This window comes from Scyliorhinus torazame, chromosome 4 (genome assembly GCF_047496885.1).
Source record: "Scyliorhinus torazame isolate Kashiwa2021f chromosome 4, sScyTor2.1, whole genome shotgun sequence".
In the NCBI taxonomy this organism is placed as follows: Eukaryota; Metazoa; Chordata; class Chondrichthyes; order Carcharhiniformes; family Scyliorhinidae; genus Scyliorhinus; species Scyliorhinus torazame.
In genome coordinates this window covers 365,804,319-365,828,663 of record NC_092710.1, presented here as the reverse complement: position 1 = coordinate 365,828,663, position 24,345 = coordinate 365,804,319, and the positions used below count along the sequence as shown (strand labels likewise).

The 24,345-nt window shown below is 51.1% G+C and overlaps 1 protein-coding gene across 1 annotated transcript in view; it reads left to right on the top strand.

Annotated features, from left to right (window-relative positions):
• The window catches only part of LOC140411227 (uncharacterized), a 211,574-nt gene that overhangs the window by 76,570 nt on the left and 110,659 nt on the right, over positions 1 to 24,345 (top strand). The window lies entirely within an intron of this gene.

The window sequence follows — 24,345 nt, the reverse complement described above, 5'->3', positions numbered from 1 at the left end:
TATTTCACTATTGATAGCAATTCACACACTCAGCATTGACCCCCCTGCCTGAGTTAGACAGGAAATGTGAACCGCCCGGGGCAGATATTTCACTGTTGATTCCAGTTCACACACTCAGCATTGACCCCCCCTGCCTGAGTTAGACAGGAAATGTGAACCGCCCAGGGCAGATATTTCACTATTGATTCCAATTCACACACTCAGCATTGACCCCCCTGCCTGAGTTAGACAGGAAATGTGAACCGCCCGGGGCAGATATTTCACTATTGATTCCAGTTCACACACTCAGCATTGACCCCCCTGCCAGAGTTAGACAGGAAAAGTGAACCGCCCGGGGCAGATATTTCACTATTGATTCCAGTTCACACACTCAGCATTGACCCCCCTGCCTGAGTTAGACAGGAAATGTGAAATGCCCGGGGCAGATATTTCACTATTGATTCCAGTTCACACACTCAGCATTGACCCCCCTGCCTGAGTTAGACAGGTTTCTGGTGGGAAAGGAAGTCGAGGGTTATGGGGACAGGCAGCAAAGTGGAGTTAAGGCCGCAGTTTGATCAGACATGATCGAATGGAACGATGGAGCAGGTTGGAGGGGCTGGTTGATCGATTCCAGCTCCAATCTTTTTTTATTCATTCTTGCGATGTAGGTGTCGCTGGTCGGGGCCAGCATTTGTTGCCCGACCCTAATTGCCCTGGAACTGAGTGGTTTGCTAAGAGGAAACCGCATTGCTGTGGGTCTGGAGTCACGTGTAGGCCAGACGTGTAAGGACGGCAGATTTCCTTCCCTAAAGGGCATTAGTGAACCAGATGGGGTTTTACGATGATCGACAATGGTTTCATGGTCATCAACAGACTTTAACTTCCAGATACTTAAATTTAATTCCAATTTCACCATGTGCCAGAGTGGGATTCGATCCGGGGATCCCAGACATTCCCCTGGGTCTCTGGATTACCCGTCCAGTGACAATGCCACTGTGCCACCTCCTCCCCATCTCTGAGGGTTTGGTGACACCGCCTGTTACGATGCATCATCCTCTGTTTTTAACAGTGAGAATCCAATCCCAGCCTTTAGAAAAGCAAAATACAGACACAATGTTCAGCACCATTCGCCACTCCTCAGATAGTGAAGCAGTCCCTGTCCAAATACAGCAAGACCCGGACAATATCCAGGCTCGGGGCTGACAAGGGGCAAGTTACATTCGCGCCACACAAGTGCCAGACAATGATCATCTCCTACAAGAGAGGATCTAACCACCGCCCCGTGACATTCAATGTCATTACCATCGCTGAATCCCCACAATCAACATCCTGGGGGTTACCATTGATCAGAAACTGAACTGGACCCAGCCACATTAATACTGTGGCTACCAGGGAAGGTCAAAGGCTGGGAATCCTACAGCGAGTAACTCACCTCTTGACCCCCAAAACCTGTCCACCATCTACAAGGCACAAGTCAGGAGTGCGATGGAATACTCTCCACTTGCCTGGATGAGCGCAGCTCCAACAACACTCAAGAAGCTCGACACCGTCCAGGACAAAGCAGCCCCGCTTGATTGGCTCCCCTTCCACAAACATTCACTCCCTCCACCACCGACACACAGTGACAGCCGTGTGTACCATCTACAGGATGCACTGCAGTAACTCACCAAGGTTCCTTAGACAGCACCTTCCACCCCACGATCACTGCCATCTAGAAGGACAAGAGCAGCAGATACCTGGGAACCCCACCACCTGGAGGTTCCCCTCCCAGTCACTCACCACCCTGACTGGGAAATATAATAATAATCTTTATTGCCACAAGCAGGCTTACACTAACACTGCAATGAAGTTACTGTGAAAAGCCCCTAGTCGCCACATTCCGGTACCTGTTCGGGTCACATAGGGAGAATTCAGAATGTCCAATTCACCTAACAGCACGTCTTTTGGGACTGTGGGAGGAAACCGGAGCACCCGGAGGAAACCCACGCAGACACGGGGAGAACGTGCAGACTCCGCACAGACAGTGACCCAAGCCGGGAATCGAACCTGGGACCCTGGAGCAGTGAAGCAACAGTGCTAACCACTGTGCTACCTTGCTGCCCATATCGCCGTTCCTTCACTGTCGCTGGGTCAAGATCCTGGAACTCCCTAACAGCACAGTGGGTGTACCTACACCGCAGGGACTGCAGCGATTCAAGAAGGCAGCTCACCACCACCTTCTGAAGGGCAACTAGGGATGGGTAATAAACGCTGGTCTGACCAGCGGCAGCCACATCCTGCAAATGAATAAATAAAGGTCCTAATTCGACACCTGGAAGGAATTCACGGCGTAAACGTTCAGGGCGACCGTCACCTTGACGGCCACCGGGAGCGGGTTGCCTCCCCCATACCCCCACGGTGCCAGATGCCCCATGGTCTGGCAGATAGGGTTGTTAAGACGGCGTACGGTGTGTTAGCTTTTATTGGTAGAGGGATTGAGTTTCGGAGCCATGAGGTCATGTTGCAGCTGTACAAAACTCTGGTGCGGCCGCATTTGGAGTATTGCGTACAATTCTGGTCGCCGCATTGTAGGAAGGGTGTGGAAGCATTGGAAAGGGTGCAGAGGAGATTTACCAGAATGTTGCCTGGTATGAGGGAAGATCTTATGAGGAAAGGCTGAGGGACTTGAGGCTGTTTTCATTAGAGAGAAGAAGGTTAAGAGGTGACTTAATTGAGGCATACAAGATGATCAGAGGATTGGATAGGGTGGACAGTGAGAGCCTTTTTCCTCGGTGGTGATGTCTAGCACGAGGGGACATAGCTTTAAATTGAGGGGAGATAGATATAAGACAGATGTCCGAGGTAGGTTCTTTACTCAGAGAGTAGTAAGGGCTTGGAATGCCCTGCCTGCAACAGTAGTGGACTCGCCAACACTAAGGACATTTAAATGGTCATTGGATAGACATATGGACGATAAGGGAATAGTGTAGATGGGCTTTAGAGTTGTTTCACAGGTCGGCGCAACATGGAGGGCCGAAAGGCCTGTACTGCGCTGTAATGTTCTATGTTCTATGTTCTATATATGTTGCACTGTCCCCCTGCCCGGCCAGGCAGATGCCCGAGTGACAGGCACTACCCGTGCACAGGGGTCTCCTCCTCCTCGGTCTGTTGGGCGGCCGGCTCTCCATCCTCACCCTTTGCCTCCTGGTTCATTGGGGCAGGTTCTGCTGTTTCAGGGTCCCCCTCGAGCAGCTCCAACTCGGATAGGCACACTTACCCCCCCCCCCCCCACCCCCCCCCCAGGGCTGTGGAGACCAGGATGAGGGCCACAATTCCTGGTGGGATTCTGAAGTCTCTATTCTGCAGAGTGTGACAGTCAGAGATGTTAGCATGGTGCGTACCCCCAGATGTTAGCATAATGCGTACACCCAGATGTTAGCATGTACGTACCCATCGATGTTAGCATGGTGCATATGCCCAGATGTTAGCATGGTGCATATGCCCAGATGTTAGCATGGTGCGTACCCCCAGATGTTAGCATAGTGCGTACCCCCAGATGTTAGCATGGTGCATACCCCCAGATGTTGGCATGGTACGTACCCCCAGATGTTAGCATGGTGCGTACCCCCAGATGTTAGCATGGTACTGATGCACAATCAATAACTCTCGAGGCGAAGTGGAGTCATCTAATCGGCTTTAATCAGCTAGAACTGTACCCAGCAGCGGTGATACAGAAAGTGAGGGCTGCTGGGACGGCATCGGTTCTTATACCCCGCCTCTCAGGGCGGGGCTATGTACATTATCCAATGGTAGACCCCTCGGTCTAGCCAATGGTCATTCACCTCTCAGGTACTGCAATACCTGGTATTACCACAGGTACGTACCCCCAGATGTTAGCATGTTGCGTACCCCCAGATGTTGGCATTGTGCGTACGCCCAGATGTTAGCATGGTGCATACCCCCAGATGTTGGCATGTTGCGTACGCCCAGATGTTAGCATGGTGCGTACCCCCAGATGTTAGCATGGTGCGTACCCCCAGATGTTGGCATTGTGCGTACCCCCTGATGTTAGCATGGTGCGTACCCCCAGATGTTGGCATTGTGCATACCCCCTGATGTTAGCATGGTACGTAAGCCCAGAAGTTAGCATTGTGCATACCCCCAGATGTTAGCATGTTGCATACACCCAGATGTTAGTATGTTGCGTACGCCCAGATGTTAGCATGGTGCGTACCCCCAGATAGAACATAGAAAAACATAGAAAAATACAGCACAGAGCAGGCCCTTCGGCCCACGATGTTGTGCCGAAACTTTGTCCTAGATTAATCACAGATTATCATTGAATTTACAGTGCAGAAGGAGGCCACTCGGCCCCCTGAGTCCGCACCGGCTCTTGGAAAGCGCACCCTACCCATAGTCAACACCTCCACCCAACACTAAGGACAATTGTGGACACTAAGGGCAATTTATCATGGCCAATCCACCTAACCTGCACATCTTTGGACTGTGGGAGGAAACCGGAGCACCCGGAGGAAACCCACGCACACACGGGGAGGATGTGCAGACTCCACACAGACAGTGACCCAAGCCGGAATCGAACCTGGGACCCTGGAGCTGTGAAGCAATTGTGCTATCCGCAATGCTACCGTACTGCCCTTAAGAACAAATAAATCTGCACTATATCATTTCACCGTAATCCATGTACCTATCCAATAGCTGCTTGAAGGTCCTTAATGTTTCCGACTCAACTACTTCCACAGGCGGTGCATTCCATGCCCCCACTACTCTCTGGGTAAAGAACCTACCTCTGACATCACCCCTATATCTTCCACCATTCACCTTAAATTTATGTCCCCTTGTAATGGTTTGTTCCACCCGGGGAAAAAGTCTCTGTCTACTCTATCTATTCCCCTGATCATCTTATAAACCTCTATCAAGTCGCCCCTCATCCTTCTCCGTTCTAATGAGAAAAGGCCTAGCACCCTCAACCTTTCCTCGTAAGACCTACTCTCCATTCCAGGCAACATCCTGGTAAATCTCCTTTGCACCTTTTCCAAAGCTTCCACATCCTTCCTAAAATGAGGCGACCAGAACTGTACACAGTACTCCAAATGTGGCCTTACCAAAGTTTTGGACAGCTGCATCATCACCTCACGGCTCTTAAATTCAATCCCTCTGTTAATGAACGCTAGCACACCATAGGCCTTCTTTACAGCTCTATCCACTTGAGTGGCAACTTTCAAAGATGTATGAACATTGACCCCAAGATCTCTCTGCTCCTCCACATTGGCAAGAACTCGACTGTTAACCCTGTATTCTGCATTCATATTTGTCCTTCCAAAATTGACAACCTCACACTTTTCAGGGTTAAACTCCATCAGCTACTTCTCAGCCCAGCTCTGCATCCTATCTATGTCTCTTTGCAGCCGACAACAGCCCTCCTCACTATCCACAACTCCACCAATCTTCGTATCATCTGCAAATTTACTGACTCACCCTTCAACTCCCTCATCCAAGTCATTAATGAAAATCACAAACAGCAGAGGACCCAGAACTGATCCCTGCGGTACGCCACTGGTAACTGGGATCCAGGCTGAATATTTGCCATCCACCACCACTCTCTGACTTCTATCGGTTAGCCAGTTCGTTATCCAACTGGCCAAATTTCCCACTATCCCATGCCTCCTTACTTTCTGCAGAAGGCTACCATGGGGAACCTTATCAAATGCCTTACTAAAATCCATGTACACTACATCCACTGCTTTACCTTCATCCACATGCTTGGTCACCTCCTCAAAGAATTCAATAAGACTTGTAAGGCAAGACCTACCCCTCACAAATCCGTGCTGACTATCCCTAATCAAGCAGTGTCTTTCCAGATGCTCAGAAATCCTATCCTTCAGTACCCTTTCCATGACTTTGCCTACCACCGAAGTAAGACTAACTGGCCTGTAATTCCCAGGGTTATCTCTAGTCCCTTTTTTGAACAGGGGCATGACATTTGCAACTCTCCAATCTCCTGGTACCACCCCTGTTGACAGTGAGGCCGAAAAGATCGTTGCCAACGGCTCTGCAATTTCATCTCTTGCTTCCCATAGAATCCTTGGATATATCCTGTCAGGCCCGGGGGACTGGTCTATCCTCAGGTTTTTCAAAATATCCAACACATCTTCCTTCCTAACAAGTATTTCCTCGAGCTTACCAATCTGTTTCACACTGTCCTCTCCAACAATATGGCCCCTCTCATTTGTAAATACAGAAGAAAAGTACTCGTTCAAGACCTCTCCTATCTCTTCAGACTCCATATACAATCTACCCTCGCTCTAGTCATTCTCATATTTCTCACATATGTGTAAAAGGCCTTGGGGTTTTCCTTGATCCTACTCGCCAAAGATTGTTCATGCCCTCTCTTTGCTCACCTAATCCCTTTCTTCAGTTCTCTCCTGGCTATCTTGTATCCCTCCAATGCCCTGTCTGAATCTTGTTTCCTCAGCCTTACATCAGTCTCCTTTTTCCTCTTAACAAGACATTCAACATCTCTTGTCAACCATGGTTCCCTCACTCGACCATCTCTTCCCTGCCTGACAGCGACATACATAGCAAGGACACGTAGTACCTGTTCCTTGAACAAGTTCCACATTTCACTTGTGTCCTTCCCTGACAGCCTATGTTCCCAACTTATACACTTCAATTCTTGTCTGACAACATCGTATTTATCCTTCCCCCAATTGTAAACCTTGCCCTGTTGCACGCACCTATCCCTCTCCATTACTAAAGTGAAAGTCACAGAATTGTGGTCACTATCTCCAAAATGCTCCCACACTAACAAATCTATCACTTGCCCTGGTTCATTACCAAGTACTAAATCAAATATTGCCCCTCCTCTGGTCGGACAATCTACATACTGTGTTAGAAAAGCTTCCTGGACACACTGCACAAACACCACCCCATCCAAACTATTTGATCTGAAGAGTTTCCACTCAATGTTTGGGAAGTTAAAGTCACCCATGACTACGACCCTGTGACTTCTGCACCTTTCCAAAATCTGTTTCCCAATCTGTTCCTCCACATCTCTGCTACTATTGGGGGGCCTATAGAAAACTCCTAACAAGGTGACTGCTCCTTTCCTATTTCTGACTATTTCAGATGTTAGCATTGTGCGTACCCCCTGATGTTAGCATTCCCCACCCCGGTGTCCAATCCCTCCATTCCCCACCAGGGTGTCCAATCCCTCTATACCTCCATTCCCCACCAGGATGTCCAATCCCTCTATACCTCCATTCCCCACCAGGATGTCCAATCCATCTACACCTCCATTCCCCACCCCGGTGTCCAATCCCTCAATACCTCCAATCCCCATCAGGATGTCCAATCCCTCTATACCTCCATTCCCAACCAGGATGTCCAATCCCTCTGTACCTCCATTCCCCACCAGCTTATCCAATCCCTCTGCACCTCCATTCCCCACCAGGATGTCCAATCCCTCTATACCTCCATTCCCCACCAAGATGTCCAATCTCTCTATACCTCCATTCCCCACCAGGATGTCCAATCCCTCAATACCTCCATTCCCCACCAGGATGTCCAATCCCTCTATACCTCCATTCCCCACCAGGATGTCCAATCCCTCTATACCTCCATTCCCCACTCTGATGTCCAATCACTCAATACCACAATTTGCCACCAGGATGTCCAATCCCTCTGTACCTCCATTCCCCATCAGGATGTCCAATCACTCTATACCTCCATTCCCAACCAGGATGTCCAATCCCTCTATACCTCCATTCCCCACCAGGATGTCCAATCCCTCTATACCTCCATTCCCCAGCAGGGTGTCCAATCCCTCTATACCTCCATTCCCCACCAGGATGTCCAATCCCTCTATACCTCCATTCCCCACCAGGATGTCCAATCCATCTCTCCCTCCATTCCCCACCAGGATGTCCAATCCCTCTATACCTCCATTCCCCATCAGGGTGTCCAATCCCTCTATACCTCCATTCCCCACCAGGATGTCCAATCCCTCTATACTTCCATTCCCCACTATGATGTCCAATCCCTCTATACCTCCATTCCCCACCAGGATGTCCAATCCCTCTATACCTCCATTCCCCACCCCGGTGTCCAATCCCTCTATACCTCCATTTCCCACCAGGTTGTCCAATCCTTCTATACCTCCATTCCCCACCAGGATGTCCAATCCCTCTATACCTCAATTCTCGACAAGGATATCCAATCCCTCTGTCCCCCCATTCCCCACCAGGATGTCCAATCCCTTTATGCCTCCATTCCCCACCAGGATGTCCAATCCCTCTATACCTCCATTCCCCACCCCGGTGTCCAATCCCTCAGTACCTCCATTCCCCACCAGGATGTCCAATCCCTCTATACCTCCATTCCCCACCAGCTTATCCAATCCTCTACACCTACATTCCCCACCAGGATGTCCAATCCCTCTATACCTCCATTCCCCACCAGGATGTCCAATCCCTCTATACCTCCATTCCCCACCCCGGTGTCCAATCCCTCAATACCTCCATTCCCCAACCGGATGTCCAATCCCTCTATACCTCCATTCCCCACCAGGATGATCAATCCCTCTATACCTCCATTCACCACCCCGGTGTCCAATCCCTCTATACCTCCATTCCCCACCAGGATGTCCAATCCCTCTATACCTCCATTCCCCACCAGGATGTCCAATCCCTCTATACCTCCATTCCCCACCAGGATGATCAATCCCTCTATACCTCCATTCACCACCCCGGTGTCCAATCCCTCTATACCTCCATTCCCCACCAGGATGTCCAATCCCTCTATACCTCCATTCCCCACCAGGATGTCCAATCCCTCGGTACCTCCATTCCCCACCAGGATGTCCAATTACTCTATACCTCCATCCCCACCAGGGTGTCCAATCCCTCTGTACCTCCATTCCCCACCAGGATGTTCAATCACTCTATACCTCCATTCCCCACCAGGATGTCCAATCCCTCTATACCTCCATTCACGACCAGGATGACCAATCCCTCTATACCTCCATTCCCCACCAGGATGTCCAATCCCTCTATACCTCCATTCCCCACTATGATGTCCAATCACTCAATACCTCAATTTCCCACCAGGATGTCCAATCCCTCTGTACCTCCATTCCCCATCAGGATGTCCAACCCCTCTATACATCCATTCCCCACCAGGATGTCCAATCCCTCTGTACCTCAATTCCCAACCAGGATGTCCAATCCCTCTATACCACCAATCCCCATCAGGATGACCAATCCCTCTCTCCCTCCATTCCCCACCAGGATGTCCAATCCCTCTATACCTCCATTCCCAACCAGGATGTCCAATCCCTCTATACCTCCATTCCCCACCAGGATGTCCAATCCCTCTATACCTCCATTCCCAACCAGGATGTCCAATCCCTCTATACCTCCATTCCCCACCAGGATGTCCAATCCCTCTATACCTCCATTCCCCACCAGGATGTCCAATCCCTCTATACCTCCATTCCCCACCAGGATGTCCAATCCCTCTATACCTCCATTCCCCACAAGGATGACCAATCCCACTCTCCCGCCATTCCCCACCAGGATGTCCAATCCCTCTATACCTCCATTCCCCACCCCGGTGTCCAATCCCTCTATACCTCCATTCCCCACCAGGATGTCCAATCCCTCTATACCTCCATTCCCTACCAGGATGTCCAATCCCTCTATACCTCAATTCCCAAGCAGGATGTCCAATCCCTCTATACCTCCATTCCCCACCAGGATGTCCAATCCCTCTATACCTCCATTTCCCACCAGGATGTCCAATCCCACTCTCCCGCCATTCCCCACCAGGATGTCCAATCCCTCTATACCTCCATTCCCCACCAGGATGTCCAATCCCTCTATACCTCCATTCCCCACCAGGATGTCCAATCCCTCTATACCTCCATTCCCCACCCCGGTGTCCAATCCCTCTATACATCCATTCCACACCAGGATGTCCAATACCTCGATACCTCCATTCCCCACCAGGATGTCCAATCCCTCTCTACCTCCATTCCTCACCAGGATGTCCAATCCCTCTACACCTCCATTCCCCACCAGGATGTCCATTCTCTCTATACCTCCATTCCTCACCAGGATGTCCAATCCCTCTATACCTCCATTCCCCACCAGGATGTCCAATCTCTCTATACCTCCATTCCCCACCAGGATGTCCAATCCCTCTATACCTCCATTCCCCACCAGGATGACCAATCCCTCTATACCTCCATTCACCACCCCGGTGTCCAATCCCTCTATACCTCCATTCCCCACTATGATGACCAATCCCTCTATACCTCCATTCACCACCAGGATGTCCAATCCCTCTATACCTCCATTCCCCACCAGGATGTCCAATCTCTCTATACCTCCATTCCCCACAACAATGTCCAATCCCTCTATACCTCCATTCACCACAACAATGTCCAATCCCTCTATACCTCCATTCCCCACCAGGATGTCCAATCCCTCTATACCTCCATTCCCCACCAGGATGTCCAATCCCTCTCTACATCCATTCCCCACCAGGATGTCCAATCCCTCTATACCTCCGTTCCCCACCAGGATGTCCAATCCCTCTATACCCCCATTCCCCACCAGGATGTCCAATCCCTCTGTACCTCAATTCCCCACGAGGATGTCCAATCCTTCTATAACTCCATTCCCCACCAGGATGTCCAATCCCTCTCTACATCCATTCCCCACCAGGATGTCCAATCCCTCTCTACATCAATTCCCCACCAGGATGTCCAATCCCTCTATACCTCCATTCCCCACCAGGATGTCCAATTCCTCTATACCTCCATTCCCCACCAGGATGTCCAATCCCTCTATACCTCCATTCACCACAACAATGTCCAATCACTCTATACCTCCATTCAGCACCAGGATGACCAATCTCTCTACACCTCCATTCCCCACCAGGATGTCCAATCCCTCTATACCTCCATTCCCCACCAGGATGTCCAATCCCTCTATACCTCCATTCCCCACCAGGATGTCCAATCCCTCTCTACATCCATTCCCCACCAGGATGTCCAATGCCTCTATACCTCCATTCCCCACCAGGATGTCCAATCCCTCTATACCCCCATTCCCAACCAGGATGTCCAATCCCTCTGTACCTCAATTCCCCACGAGGATGTCCAATCCTTCTATAACTCCATTCCCCACCAGGATGTCCAATCCCTCTCTACATCCATTCCCCACCAGGATGTCCAATCCCTCTCTACATCCATTCCCCACCAGGATGTCCAATCCCTCTATACCTCCATTCCCCACCAGGATGTCCAATTCCTCTATACCTCCATTCCCCACCAGGATGTCCAATCCCTCTATACCTCCATTCACCACAACAATGTCCAATCCCTCTATACCTCCATTCAGCACCAGGATGACCAATCTCTCAACACCTCCATTCCCCACCAGGATGTCCAATCCCTCTATACCTCCATTCCCCATCAGGATGTCCAATCCCTCAATACCTCCATTCCCCACCAGGATGTCCAATCCCTCTACACCTCCATTCCCCACCAGGATGTCCAATCCCTCTATACCTCCATTCCCCACTATGATGTCCAATCACTCAATACCACAATTTCCCACCAGGATGTCCAATCCCTCTGTACATCTATTCCCCATCAGGATGTCCAATCACTCTACACCTCCATTCCCAACCAGGATGTCCAATCCCTCTATACATCCATTCCCCACCAGGATGTCCAATCCCTCTATACCTCCATTCCCCACCAGGATGTCCAATCCCTCTCTCCCTCCATTCCCCTCCAGGATGTCCAATCCCTCTATACCACCATTCACCACAACAATATCCAATCCCTCTATACCTCCATTCAGCACCAGGATGACCAATCTCTCTACACCTCCATTCCCCACCAGGATGTCCAATCCCTCTATACCTCCATTCCCCATCAGGATGTCCAATCCCTCAATACCTCCATTCCCCACCAGGATGTCCAATCCCTCTATACCTCCATTCCCCACCAGGATGTCCAATCCCTCTATACCTCCATTCCCCACTATGATGTCCAATCACTCAATACCACAATTTCCCACCAGGATGTCCAATCCCTCTGTACCTCTATTCCCCATCAGGATGTCCAATCACTCTACACCTCCATTCCCAACCAGGATGTCCAATCCCTCTATACCTCCATTCCCCACCAGGATGTCCAATCCCTCTATACCTCCATTCCCGACCCCGGTGTCCAATCCCTCTATACATCCATTCCCCACCAGGGTGTCCAATCCCTCTATACCTCAATTCTCCACAAGGATATCCAATCCCTCTGTCCCCCCATTCCCCACCAGGATGTCCAATCCCTCTCTACCCCCATTCCCCACCAGGATGTCCAATCCCTTTATACCTCCATTCCCCACCAGGATGCCCAATCCCTCTATACCTCCATTCCCCACCAGGATGTCCAATCCCTCTCCGTCCATTCCCCACCAGGGTGTCCAATCCCTCTATACCTCCATTCCCCACCAGGATGTCCAATCCCTCTCCCTCCATTCCCCACCAGGGTGTCCAATCCCTCCATACCTCCATTCCCCACCAGCTTATCCAATCCTCTCCACCTCCATTCCCCACCAGGATGTCCAATCCCTCTGTACCTCCATTCCCCACCAGGATGTCCAATCCTTCTATACCTCCATTCCCCACAAGGATGACCAATCCCACTCTCCCGCCATTCCCCACCAGGATGTCCAATCCCTCTATACCTCCATTCCCCACCCCGGTGTCCAATCCCTCTATACCTCCATTCCCCACCAGGATGTCCAATCCCTCTATACCTCCATTCCCCACCAGGATGTCCAATCCCTCTATACCTCAATTCCCAAGCAGGATGTCCAATCCCTCTATACCTCCATTCCCCACCAGGATGTCCAATCCCTCTATACCTCCATTTCCCACCAGGATGTCCAATCCCACTCTCCCGCCATTCCCCACCAGGATGTCCAATCCCTCTATACCTCCATTCCCCACCAGGATGTCCAATCCCTCTATACCTCCATTCCCCACCAGGATGTCCAATCCCTCTATACCTCCATTCCCCACCCCGGTGTCCAATCCCTCTATACATCCATTCCACACCAGGATGTCCAATACCTCGATACCTCCATTCCCCACCAGGATGTCCAATCCCTCTCTACCTCCATTCCTCACCAGGATGTCCAATCCCTCTACACCTCCATTCCCCACCAGGATGTCCAATCTCTCTATACCTCCATTCCTCACCAGGATGTCCAATCCCTCTATACCTCCATTCCCCACCAGGATGTCCAATCTCTCTCTACCTCCATTCCCCACCAGGATGTCCAATCCCTCTATACCTCCATTCCCCACCAGGATGACCAATCCCTCTATACCTCCATTCACCACCCCGGTGTCCAATCCCTCTATACCTCCATTCCCCACTATGATGACCAATCCCTCTATACCTCCATTCATCACCAGGATGTCCAATCCCTCTATACCTCCATTCCCCACCAGGATGTCCAATCTCTCTATACCTCCATTCCCCACAACAATGTCCAATCCCTCTATACCTCCATTCACCACAACAATGTCCAATCCCTCTATACCTCCATTCCCCACCAGGATGTCCAATCCCTCTATAACTCCATTCCCCACCAGGATGTCCAATCCCTCTCTACATCCATTCCCCACCAGGATGTCCAATCCCTCTATACCTCCGTTCCCCACCAGGATGTCCAATCCCTCTATACCCCCATTCCCCACCAGGATGTCCAATCCCTCTGTACCTCAATTCCCCACGAGGATGTCCAATCCTTCTATAACTCCATTCCCCACCAGGATGTCCAATCCCTCTCTACATCCATTCCCCACCAGGATGTCCAATCCCTCTCTACATCAATTCCCCACCAGGATGTCCAATCCCTCTATACCTCCATTCCCCACCAGGATGTCCAATTCCTCTATACCTCCATTCCCCACCAGGATGTCCAATCCCTCTATACCTCCATTCACCACAACAATGTCCAATCCCTCTATACCTCCATTCAGCACCAGGATGAGCAATCTCTCTACACCTCCATTCCCCACCAGGATGTCCAATCCCTCTGTACCTCCATTCCCCACCAGGATGTCCAATCCCTCTATACCTCCATTCCCCACCAGGATGTCCAATCCCTCTCTACATCCATTCCCCACCAGGATGTCCAATGCCTCTATACCTCCATTCCCCACCAGGATGTCCAATCCCTCTATACCCCCATTCCCAACCAGGATGTCCAATCCCTCTGTACCTCAATTCCCCACGAGGATGTCCAATCCTTCTATAACTCCATTCCCCACCAGGATGTCCAATCCCTCTCTACATCCATTCCCCACCAGGATGTCCAATCCCTCTCTACATCCATTCCCCACCAGGATGTCCAATCCCTCTATACCTCCATTCCCCACCAGGATGTCCAATTCCTCTATACCTCCATTCCCCACCAGGATGTCCAATCCCTCTATACCTCCATTCACCACAACAATGTCCAATCCCTCTATACCTCCATTCAGCACCAGGATGACCAATCTCTCAACACCTCCATTCCCCACCAGGATGTCCAATCCCTCTATACCTCCATTCCCCATCAGGATGTCCAATCCCTCAATACCTCCATTCCCCACCAGGATGTCCAATCCCTCTACACCTCCATTCCCCACCAGGATGTCCAATCCCTCTATACCTCCATTCCCCACTATGATGTCCAATCACTCAATACCACAATTTCCCACCAGGATGTCCAATCCCTCTGTACATCTATTCCCCATCAGGATGTCCAATCACTCTACACCTCCATTCCCAACCAGGATGTCCAATCCCTCTATACCTCCATTCCCCACCAGGATGTCCAATCCCTCTATACCTCCATTCACCACAACAATATCCAATCCCTCTATACCTCCATTCAGCACCAGGATGACCAATCTCTCTACACCTCCATTCCCCACCAGGATGTCCAATCCCTCTATACCTCCATTCCCCATCAGGATGTCCAATCCCTCAATACCTCCATTCCCCACCAGGATGTCCAATCCCTCTATACCTCCATTCCCCACCAGGATGTCCAATCCCTCTATACCTCCATTCCCCACTATGATGTCCAATCACTCAATACCACAATTTCCCACCAGGATGTCCAATCCCTCTGTTCCTCTATTCCCCATCAGGATGTCCAATCACTCTACACCTCCATTCCCAACCAGGATGTCCAATCCCTCTATACCTCCATTCCCCACCAGGATGTCCAATCCCTCTATACCTCCATTCCCGACCCCGGTGTCCAATCCCTCTATACATCCATTCCCCACCAGGGTGTCCAATCCCTCTATACCTCAATTCTCCACAAGGATATCCAATCCCTCTGTCCCCCCATTCCCCACCAGGATGTCCAATCCCTCTCTACCCCCATTCCCCACCAGGATGTCCAATCCCTTTATACCTCCATTCCCCACCAGGATGTCCAATCCCTCTATACCTCCATTCCCCACCAGGATGTCCAATCCCTCTCCGTCCATTCCCCACCAGGGTTTCCAATCCCTCTATACCTCCATTCCCCACCAGGATGTCCAATCCCTCTCCCTCCATTCCCCACCAGGGTGTCCAATCCCTCCATACCTCCATTCCCCACCAGCTTATCCAATCCTCTCCACCTCCATTCCCCACCAGGATGTCCAATCCCTCTGTACCTCCATTCCCCACCAGGATGTCCAATCCCTCTATACCTCCATTCCCCACCAGGATGTCCAATCCTCTATACCCCTATTCCCCACCAGGATGTTCAATCCCTCTATGCCTCCATTCCCCACCCCGTTGTCCAATCCCTCTATACCTCCATTCCCCACCAGGATGTCCAATCCCTCTAAACCTCCGTGCCCCACCAGGATGCCCAATCCCTCTATAACTCCATTCCCCACCAGGATGTCCAATCCCTCTATAGACACTCGCATGTGTCACTGCTGGAAGGGACAGACAGCACAGAGCTGTCCAGATAGACACTGGTGTGTGTCACTGCTGGAAGGGGGAGACAGCACAGAGCTGTCCAGATAGACACTGGTGTGTGTCGCTGCTGGAAGGGGGAGACAGCACAGAGCTGTCCAGATAGACACTGGTGTGTGTCGCTGCTGGAAGGGGGAGACAGCACAGAGCTGTCCAGATAGACACTGGTGTGTGTCACTGCTGGAGGGGACAGACAGCACAGAGCTGTCCAGATAGACACTGGTGTGTGTCGCTGCTGGAATGGGGAGACAGCACAGAGCTGTCCAGATAGACACTGATGTGTGTCACTGCTGGAAGGGACAGACAGCACAGAGCTGTCCAGATAGACACTGGTGTGTGTCACTGCTGGAAGGGGGAGACAGCACAGAGCTGTCCAGATAGACACTGGTGTGTGTCGCTGCTGGAAGGGGGAGACAGCACAGAGCTGTCCAGATAGACACTGGTGTGTGTCACTGCTGGAAGGGACAGACAGCACAGGGCTGTCCAGATAGACACTGGTGTGTGTCACTGCTGGAAGGGACAGACAGCACAGAGCTGTCCAGATAGACACTGGTGTGTGTCACTGCTGGAAGGGGGAGACAGCACAGAGCTGTCCAGATAGACACTGGTGTGTGTCACTGCTGGAAGGGACAGACAGCACAGAGCTGTCCAGATAGACACTGGTGTGTGTCACTGCTGGAAGGGACAGACAGCACAGAGCTGTCCAGATAGACACTGGTGTGTGTCGCTGCTGGAAGGGACAGACAGCACAGAGCTGTCCAGATTGACACTGGTGTGTGTCACTGCTGGAAGGGACAGACAGCACAGAGCTGTCCAGATAGACACTGGTGTGTGTCACTGCTGGAAGGGGCAGACAGCACAAGCTGTCCAGATAGACACTGGTGTGTGTCGCTGCTGGAAGGGACTGACAGCACAGAGCTGTCCAGATAGACACTGGTGTGTGTCGCTGCTGGAAGGGACAGACAGCACAGAGCTGTCCAGATTGACACTGGTGTGTGTCACTGCTGGAAGGGACAGACAGCACAGAGCTGTCCAGATAGACACTGGTGTGTGTCACTGCTGGAAGGGGGAGACAGCACAGAGCTGTCCAGATAGACACTGGTGTGTGTCACTGCTGGAAGGGACAGACAGCACAGAGCTGTCCAGATAGACACTGGTGTGTGTCGCTGCTGGAAGGGACAGACAGCACAGAGCTGTCCAGATTGACACTGGTGTGTGTCACTGCTGGAGGGGACAGACAGCACAGAGCTGTCCAGATAGACACTGGTGTGTGTCGCTGCTGGAATGGGGAGACAGCACAGAGCTGTCCAGATAGACACTGGTGTGTGTCACTGCTGGAAGGGGGAGACAGCACAGAGCTGTCCAGATAGACACTGGTGTGTGTCACTGCTGGAAGGGGGACACAGCACAGAGCTGTCCAGATAGACACTGGTGTGTGTCACTGCTGGAAGGGACAGACAGCACAGAGCTGTCCAGATAGACACTGGTGTGTGTCACTGCTGGAAGGGACAGACAGCACAGAGCTGTCCAGATAGACACTGGTGTGTGTCACTGCTGGAAGGGGGAGACAGCACAGAGCTGTCCAGATAGACACTGGTGTGTGTCACTGCTGAAAGGGAGAGACAGCACAGAGCTGTCCAGATAGACACTGGTGTGTGTCGCTGCTGGAAGGGACAGACAGCACAGAGCTGTCCAGATAGACACTGGTGTGTGTCGCTGCTGGAAGGGACAGACAGCACAGAGCTGTCCAGATAGACACTGGTGTGTGTTGCTGCTGGAGGGGGAGAAGGAGACTCCTGTACTCGCAGCCCTGGTACAATACTGAACGGGAAACGGTGGCATAGGCGTGTCCATGGGTCCAGCAGCACGGTGCTGCCCATGAAGACTGGCTGGGTACGGCGTCTGTCCCTGTTGCTCAGAAGGGAAGGGGGGAGAGGAGCAGAGCATTAGTAATTGGGGACTCTATAGTCAGGGGCACAGAGAGGAGATTTTGTGGGAGCGTGTGAGACTCGCGTTTGGTATGTTGCCTCCCAGGTGCAAGGGTACGTGATGTCTCGGATCGTGTTTTCCGGGTCCTTAGGGGGGAGGGGGAGCAGCCCCAAGTCGTGGTCCACATTGGCACTAACGACATAGGTAGGAAAGGGGACAAGGATGTCAGGCAGGCTTTCAGGGAGCTTGGATGGAAGCTCAGAACGAGAACAAACAGAGTTGTTATCTCTGGGTTGTTGCCCGTGCCACGTGATAGTGAGATGAGGAATAGGGAGAGAGAGCAATTAAACACGTGGCTACAGGGATGGTGCAGGCGGGAGGGATTCAGATTTCTGGATAACTGGGGCTCTTTCTGGGGAAGGTGGGACCTCTACAGACAGGATGGTCTACATCTGAACATGAGGGGCACAAATATCCTGGGGGGGAGATTTGTTAGTGCTCTTTGGGGGGGTTTAAACTAATGCAGCAGGGGCATGGGAACCTGGATTGTAGTTTTAGGGTAAGGGAGAATGAGAGTATAGAGGTCAGGAGCACAGTTTTGACATCGCAGGAGGGGGCCAGTGTTCAGGTAGGTGGTTTGAAGTGTGTCTACTTCAATGCCAGGAGTATACGAAACAAGGTAGGGGAACTGGCAGCATGGGTTGGTACCTGGGGCTTCGATGTTGTGGCCATTTCGGAGACATGGATAGAGCAGGGACAGGAATGGATGTTGCAGGTTCCGGGGTTTAGGTGTTTTAGTAAGCTCAGAGAAGGAGGCAAAAGAGGGGGAGGTGTGGCGCTGCTAGTCAAGAGCAGTATTACGGTGGCGGAGAGGATGCTAGATGGGGACTCTTCTTCCGAGGTAGTATGGGCTGAAGTTAGAAACAGGAAAGGAGAGGTCACCCTGTTGGGAGTTTTTTATAGGCCTCCTAATAGTTCTAGGGATGTAGAGGAAAGGATGGCGAAGATGATTCTGGATATGAGCGAAAGTAACAGGGTAGTTATTATGGGAGACTTTAACTTTCCAAATATTGACTGGAAAAGATATAGTTCGAGTACAATAGATGGGTCGTTTTTTGTACAGTGTGTGCAGGAGGGTTTCCTGAAACAATATGTTGACAGGCCAACAAGAGGCGAGGCCACGTTGGATTTGGTTTTGGGTAATGAACCAGGCCAGGTGTTGGATTTGGAGGTAGGAGAGCACTTTGGGGACAGTGACCACAATTCGGTGACGTTTACGTTAATGATGGAAAGGGATAAGTATACACCGCAGGGCAAGAGTTATAGCTGGGGGAAGGGCAATTATGATGCCATTAGACGTGACTTGGGGGGGATAAGGTGGAGAAGTAGGCTGCAAGTTTTAGGCACACTGGATAAGTGGGGCTTGTTCAAGGATCAGCTACTGCGTGTTCTTGATAAGTATGTACCGGTCAGACAGGGAGGAAGGCGTCGAGCGAGGGAACCGTGGTTTACCAAGGAAGTGGAATCTCTTGTTAAGAGGAAGAAGGAGGCCTATGTGAAGATGAAGTGTGAAGTTTCGGTTGGGGTGATGGATAGTTACAAGGTAGCGAGGAAGGATCTAAAGAGAGAGCTAAGACGAGCAAGGAGGGGACATGAGAAGTATTTGGCAGGAAGTATCAAGGAAAACCCAAAAGCTTTCTATAGGTATGTCAGGAATAAGCGAATGACTAGGGAAAGAGTAGAACCAGTCAAGGACAGGGATGGGAAATTGTGTGTGGAGTCTGAAGAGATAGGCGAGATACTAAATGAATATTTTTCGTCAGTATTCACTCAGGAAAAAGATAATGTTGTGGAGGAGAATGCTGAGCCCCAGGCTAATAGAAGAGATGGCATTGAGGTACGTAGGGAAGAGGTGTTGGCAATTCTGGACAGGCTGAAAATAGATCAGTCCCCGGGACCTGATGGGATTTATCCTAGGATTCTCTGGGAGGCCAGGGAAGAGATTGCTGGACCTTTGGCTTTGATTTTTATGTCATCATTGGCTACAGGAATAGTGCCAGAGGACTGGAGGACAGCAAATGTGGTCCCTTTGTTCAAAAAGGGGAGCAGAGACAACCCCGGCAACTATAGACCGGTGAGCATCACGTCTGTAGTGGGTAAAGTCTTGGAGGGGATTATAAGAGAAAAGATTTATAATCATCTAGATAGGAATAATATGATCAGGGATAGTCCGCATGGCTTTGTGAAGGGTAGGTCATGCCTCACAAACCTTATTGAGTTCTTTGAGAAGGTGACTGAACAGGTAGACGAGGGTAGAGCAGTTGATGTGGTGTATATGGATTTCAGCAAAGCGTTTGATAAGGTTCCCCACGGTAGGCTATTGCAAAAAATACGGAGGCTGGGGATTGAGGGTGATTTAGCGATGTGGATCAGAAATTGGCTAGCTGAAAGAAGACAGAGGGTGGTGGTTGATGGGAAATGTTCAGAATGGAGTACAGTCACAAGTGGAGTACCACAAGGATCTGTTCTGGGGCCGTTGCTGTTTGTCATTTTTATCAATGACCTAGAGGAAGGAGCAGGAGGGTGGGTGAGTAAATTTGCAGACGATACTAAAGTCGGTGGTGTTGTCGATAGTGTGGAAGGATGTAGCAGGTTACAGAGGGATATAGACAAGCTGCAGAGCTGGGCTGAGAGGTGGCAAATGGAGTTTAATGTAGAGAAGTGTGGGGTGATTCACTTTGGAAGGAATAACAGGAATGCGGAATATTTGGCTAATGGTAAAGTTCTTGGAAGTGTGGATGAGCAGAGGGATCTAGGTGTCCATGTACATAGATCCCTGAAAGTTGCCACCCAGGTTGCTAGGGTTGTGAAGAAGGCCTATGGAGTGTTGGCCTTTATTGGCAGAGGGATTGAGTTCCGGAGTCGGGAGGTCATGTTGCAGCTGTACAGAACCATGGTACGGCCGCATTTGGAGTATTGCGTACAGTTTTGGTCACCGCATTATAGGAAGGACGTGGAGGCTTTGGAGCGGGTGCAGAGGAGATTTACCAGGATGTTGCCTGGTATGGAGGGAAAATCTTATGAGGAAAGGCTGAAGGGGTTGAGGTTGTTTTCGTTGGAGAGAAGAAGGTTAAGAGGAGACTTAATAGAGGCATACAAAATGATCAGGGGGTTGGAGAGGGTGGACAGTGAGAGCCTTCTCCCGCGGATGGAAATGGCTGGCACGAGGGGACATAACTTTAAACTGAGGGGTAATAGATATAGGACAGAGGTCAGGGGTAGGTTCTTTACGCAAAGAGTAGTGAGGCCGTGGAATGCCCTACCTGCTACAGTAGTGAACTCGCCAACATTGAGGGCATTTAAAAGATTATTGGATAAACATATGAATGATAATGGCATAGTGTAGGTTAGATGGCTTTTGTTTCGGTGCAACATCGTGGGCCGAAGGGCCTGTACTGCGCTGTATTGTTCTATGTTCTATGTTCTATGTTCTCCCTCCATTCCCCACCCCGGTGTCCAATCCCTCTATACCTCCGTTCCCCACCAGGTTGTCCAATCCTTCAAATCATCCATTCCACACCAGGATGTACAATCCCTCTATACCTCAATTCCCCACAAGGATATCCAATCCCTCTGTCCCTCCATTCCCCACCAGGATGTCCAATCCCTCTATACCTCCATTCCCAACCAGGATGACCAATCCCTCTCTACCCCCATTCCCCACCAGGATGTCCAATCCCTCTATACCTCCATTCCCCACCAGGATGTCCAATCCCTCTATACATCCATTCCCCACCAAGATGTCCAATCCCTCTATACCTCCATCCCCACCAGGATGTCCAATCCCTCTATACATCCATTCCCCACCAAGATGTCCAATCCCTCTATACCTCCATTCCCCAGAGGAAGTCCAATCCCTCTATACCTCCATTCGCCACCAGGTTGTCCAATCCCTCTATCCCTCCATTCCCCACCAGGATGTCCAATCTCTCTGTACCTCCATTCCCCACCAGGATGTCCAATCCCCCTCTATCTCCAATCCCCACCAGGATGTCCAATCCCTCTCTACCTCCATTCCCCACCAGGATGTCCAATCCCTCTCTACCTCAATTCCCCACCAGGATGTCCAATCCCTCTATACCTCCATTCCCCACCAGGATGTCCAATCCCTCTATACCTCCTTTCCCCACCAGGATGTCCAATCCCTCTGTCCCTCCATTCACCACCAGGATGTCCAATCCCTCTATACCTCCATTCCCCACCAGGGCGTCCAATCCCTCTATACATCCATTCCCCACCAAGATGTCCAATGCCTCTATACCTCCATTCCCCACCAGGATGTCCAATCCCTCTACACCCCTATTCCCCACCAGGATGTCCAATCCCTCTATACCTCCATTCCCCACCGGGATGTCCAATCCCTCTATACCCCCATTCCCCAGCAGGATGTCCAATCCCTCTAAACCTCCATTCCCCACCAGGATGTCCCAGCCCGCTATGCCTCCATTCCCAACCAGGATGTCCAATCCCTCTCTACCTCCATTCCCCACCAGGATGTCCAATCCCTCTAAACCTCCATTCCCCACCAGGATGTCCAATCCCTCTATACCTCCATTCCCCACCAGGATGTCCAATCCTCTATACCAACATTCCCCACCAGGATGTCCAATCCCTCTGTACCTCCATTCCCCACCAGGATGTCCAATCCCTCTATACCTCCATTCCCCACCAGGATGTCCAATCCCTCTATACCTCCATTCCCCACCAGGATGTCCAATCTCTCTACACCTCCATTCCCCAACCAGGATGTCCAATCCCTCTATACCTCCATTCCCCACCGGGATGTCCAATCCCTCTATACCTCCATTCCCCACCCCGGTGTCCAATCCCTCTATACCTCCATTCCCCACCAGGATGTCCATTCCCTCTATACCTCCATTCCCAACCAGGATGTCCAATCCCTCTATACCTCCATTCCCCACCGGTATGTCCAATCCCTCTCTACCTCCATTCCCCACCAGGATGTCCATTCCCTCTATACCGCCATTCCCCACCGGGATGTCCAATCCCTCTCTACCTCCATTCCCCACCAGGATTTCCATTCCCTCTATACGGACATTCCACACCAGGATGTCCATTCCCTCTATACCTCCATTCCCCACCAGGATGTCCAATCCCTCTATACCTCCATTCACCACCCCGGTGTCCAATCCCTCTATACGCCCATTCCACACCAGGATGTCCAATCCCTCTATACCTCCATTCACCCCAATCCCTCTATACCCCTATTCCCCACCAGGATGTCCAATCACTCTCTAACTCCATACCCACCAGGATGTCCAATCCCTCTATACCTCCATTCCCCACCAGGATGACCAATCCCTCTATACCTCCATTCCCCACCAGGATGTCCAATCCCTCTATACCTCCATTCCCCTCCACGATGTCCAATCCCTCTATACCTCCATTCCCCACCAGGATTTCCATTCCCTCTATACGGCCATTCCACACCAGGATGTCCATTCCCTCTATACCGCCATTCCCCACCCCGGTGTCCAATCCCTCTATACCTCCATTCACCACCCCGGTGTCCAATCCCTCTATACCTCCATTCCCCACCAGGATGTCCAATCCCTCTATACCTCCATTCACCACCCCGGTGTCCAATCCCTCTATACCTCCATTTCCCCACCAGGATGTCCAATCCCTCTCCACCTCCATTCCCCACCAGGATGTCCAATCCCTCTATATCTCCATTCCCCACCAGGATGTCCAATCCCTCTATACCTCCATTCCCACAAGGGTGTCCAATCCCTCTATACCTCCATTCCCCACTACGGTGTCCAATCCCTCTGTACCTCCATTGCCCAGCAGGATGTCCAATCCCCCTATACCCCTATTCCCCACCAGGATGTCCAATCACTCTCTAACTCCATACCCACCAGGATGTCCAAACCCTTTATACCTCCATTCCCCACCAGGATGACCAATCCCTCAATACCTCCATTCCCCACCAGGATGACCAATCCCTCTATACCTCCATTCCCCACCAGGATGTCCAATACCTCTATACCTCCATTCCCCTCCACGATGTCCAATCCCTCTATACCTCCATTCCCCACCAGGATGTCCAATCACTCTATACCTCCATTCCCCACAAGGATGTCCAATCCCTCTACACCTCCATTCCCCACCAGGATGTCCAATACCTCTATGCCTCCATTCCCCACCAGGATGTCCAATCCCTCTATACCTCCATTCTCCACCAAGATGTCCAATCCCTCTATACCTCCATTCCCCACAAAGATGTCCAATCCCTCTATACCTCCATTCCCCACCAGGATGTCCAATCCCTCTATACCTCCATTCCCCACCAGGTTGTCCAA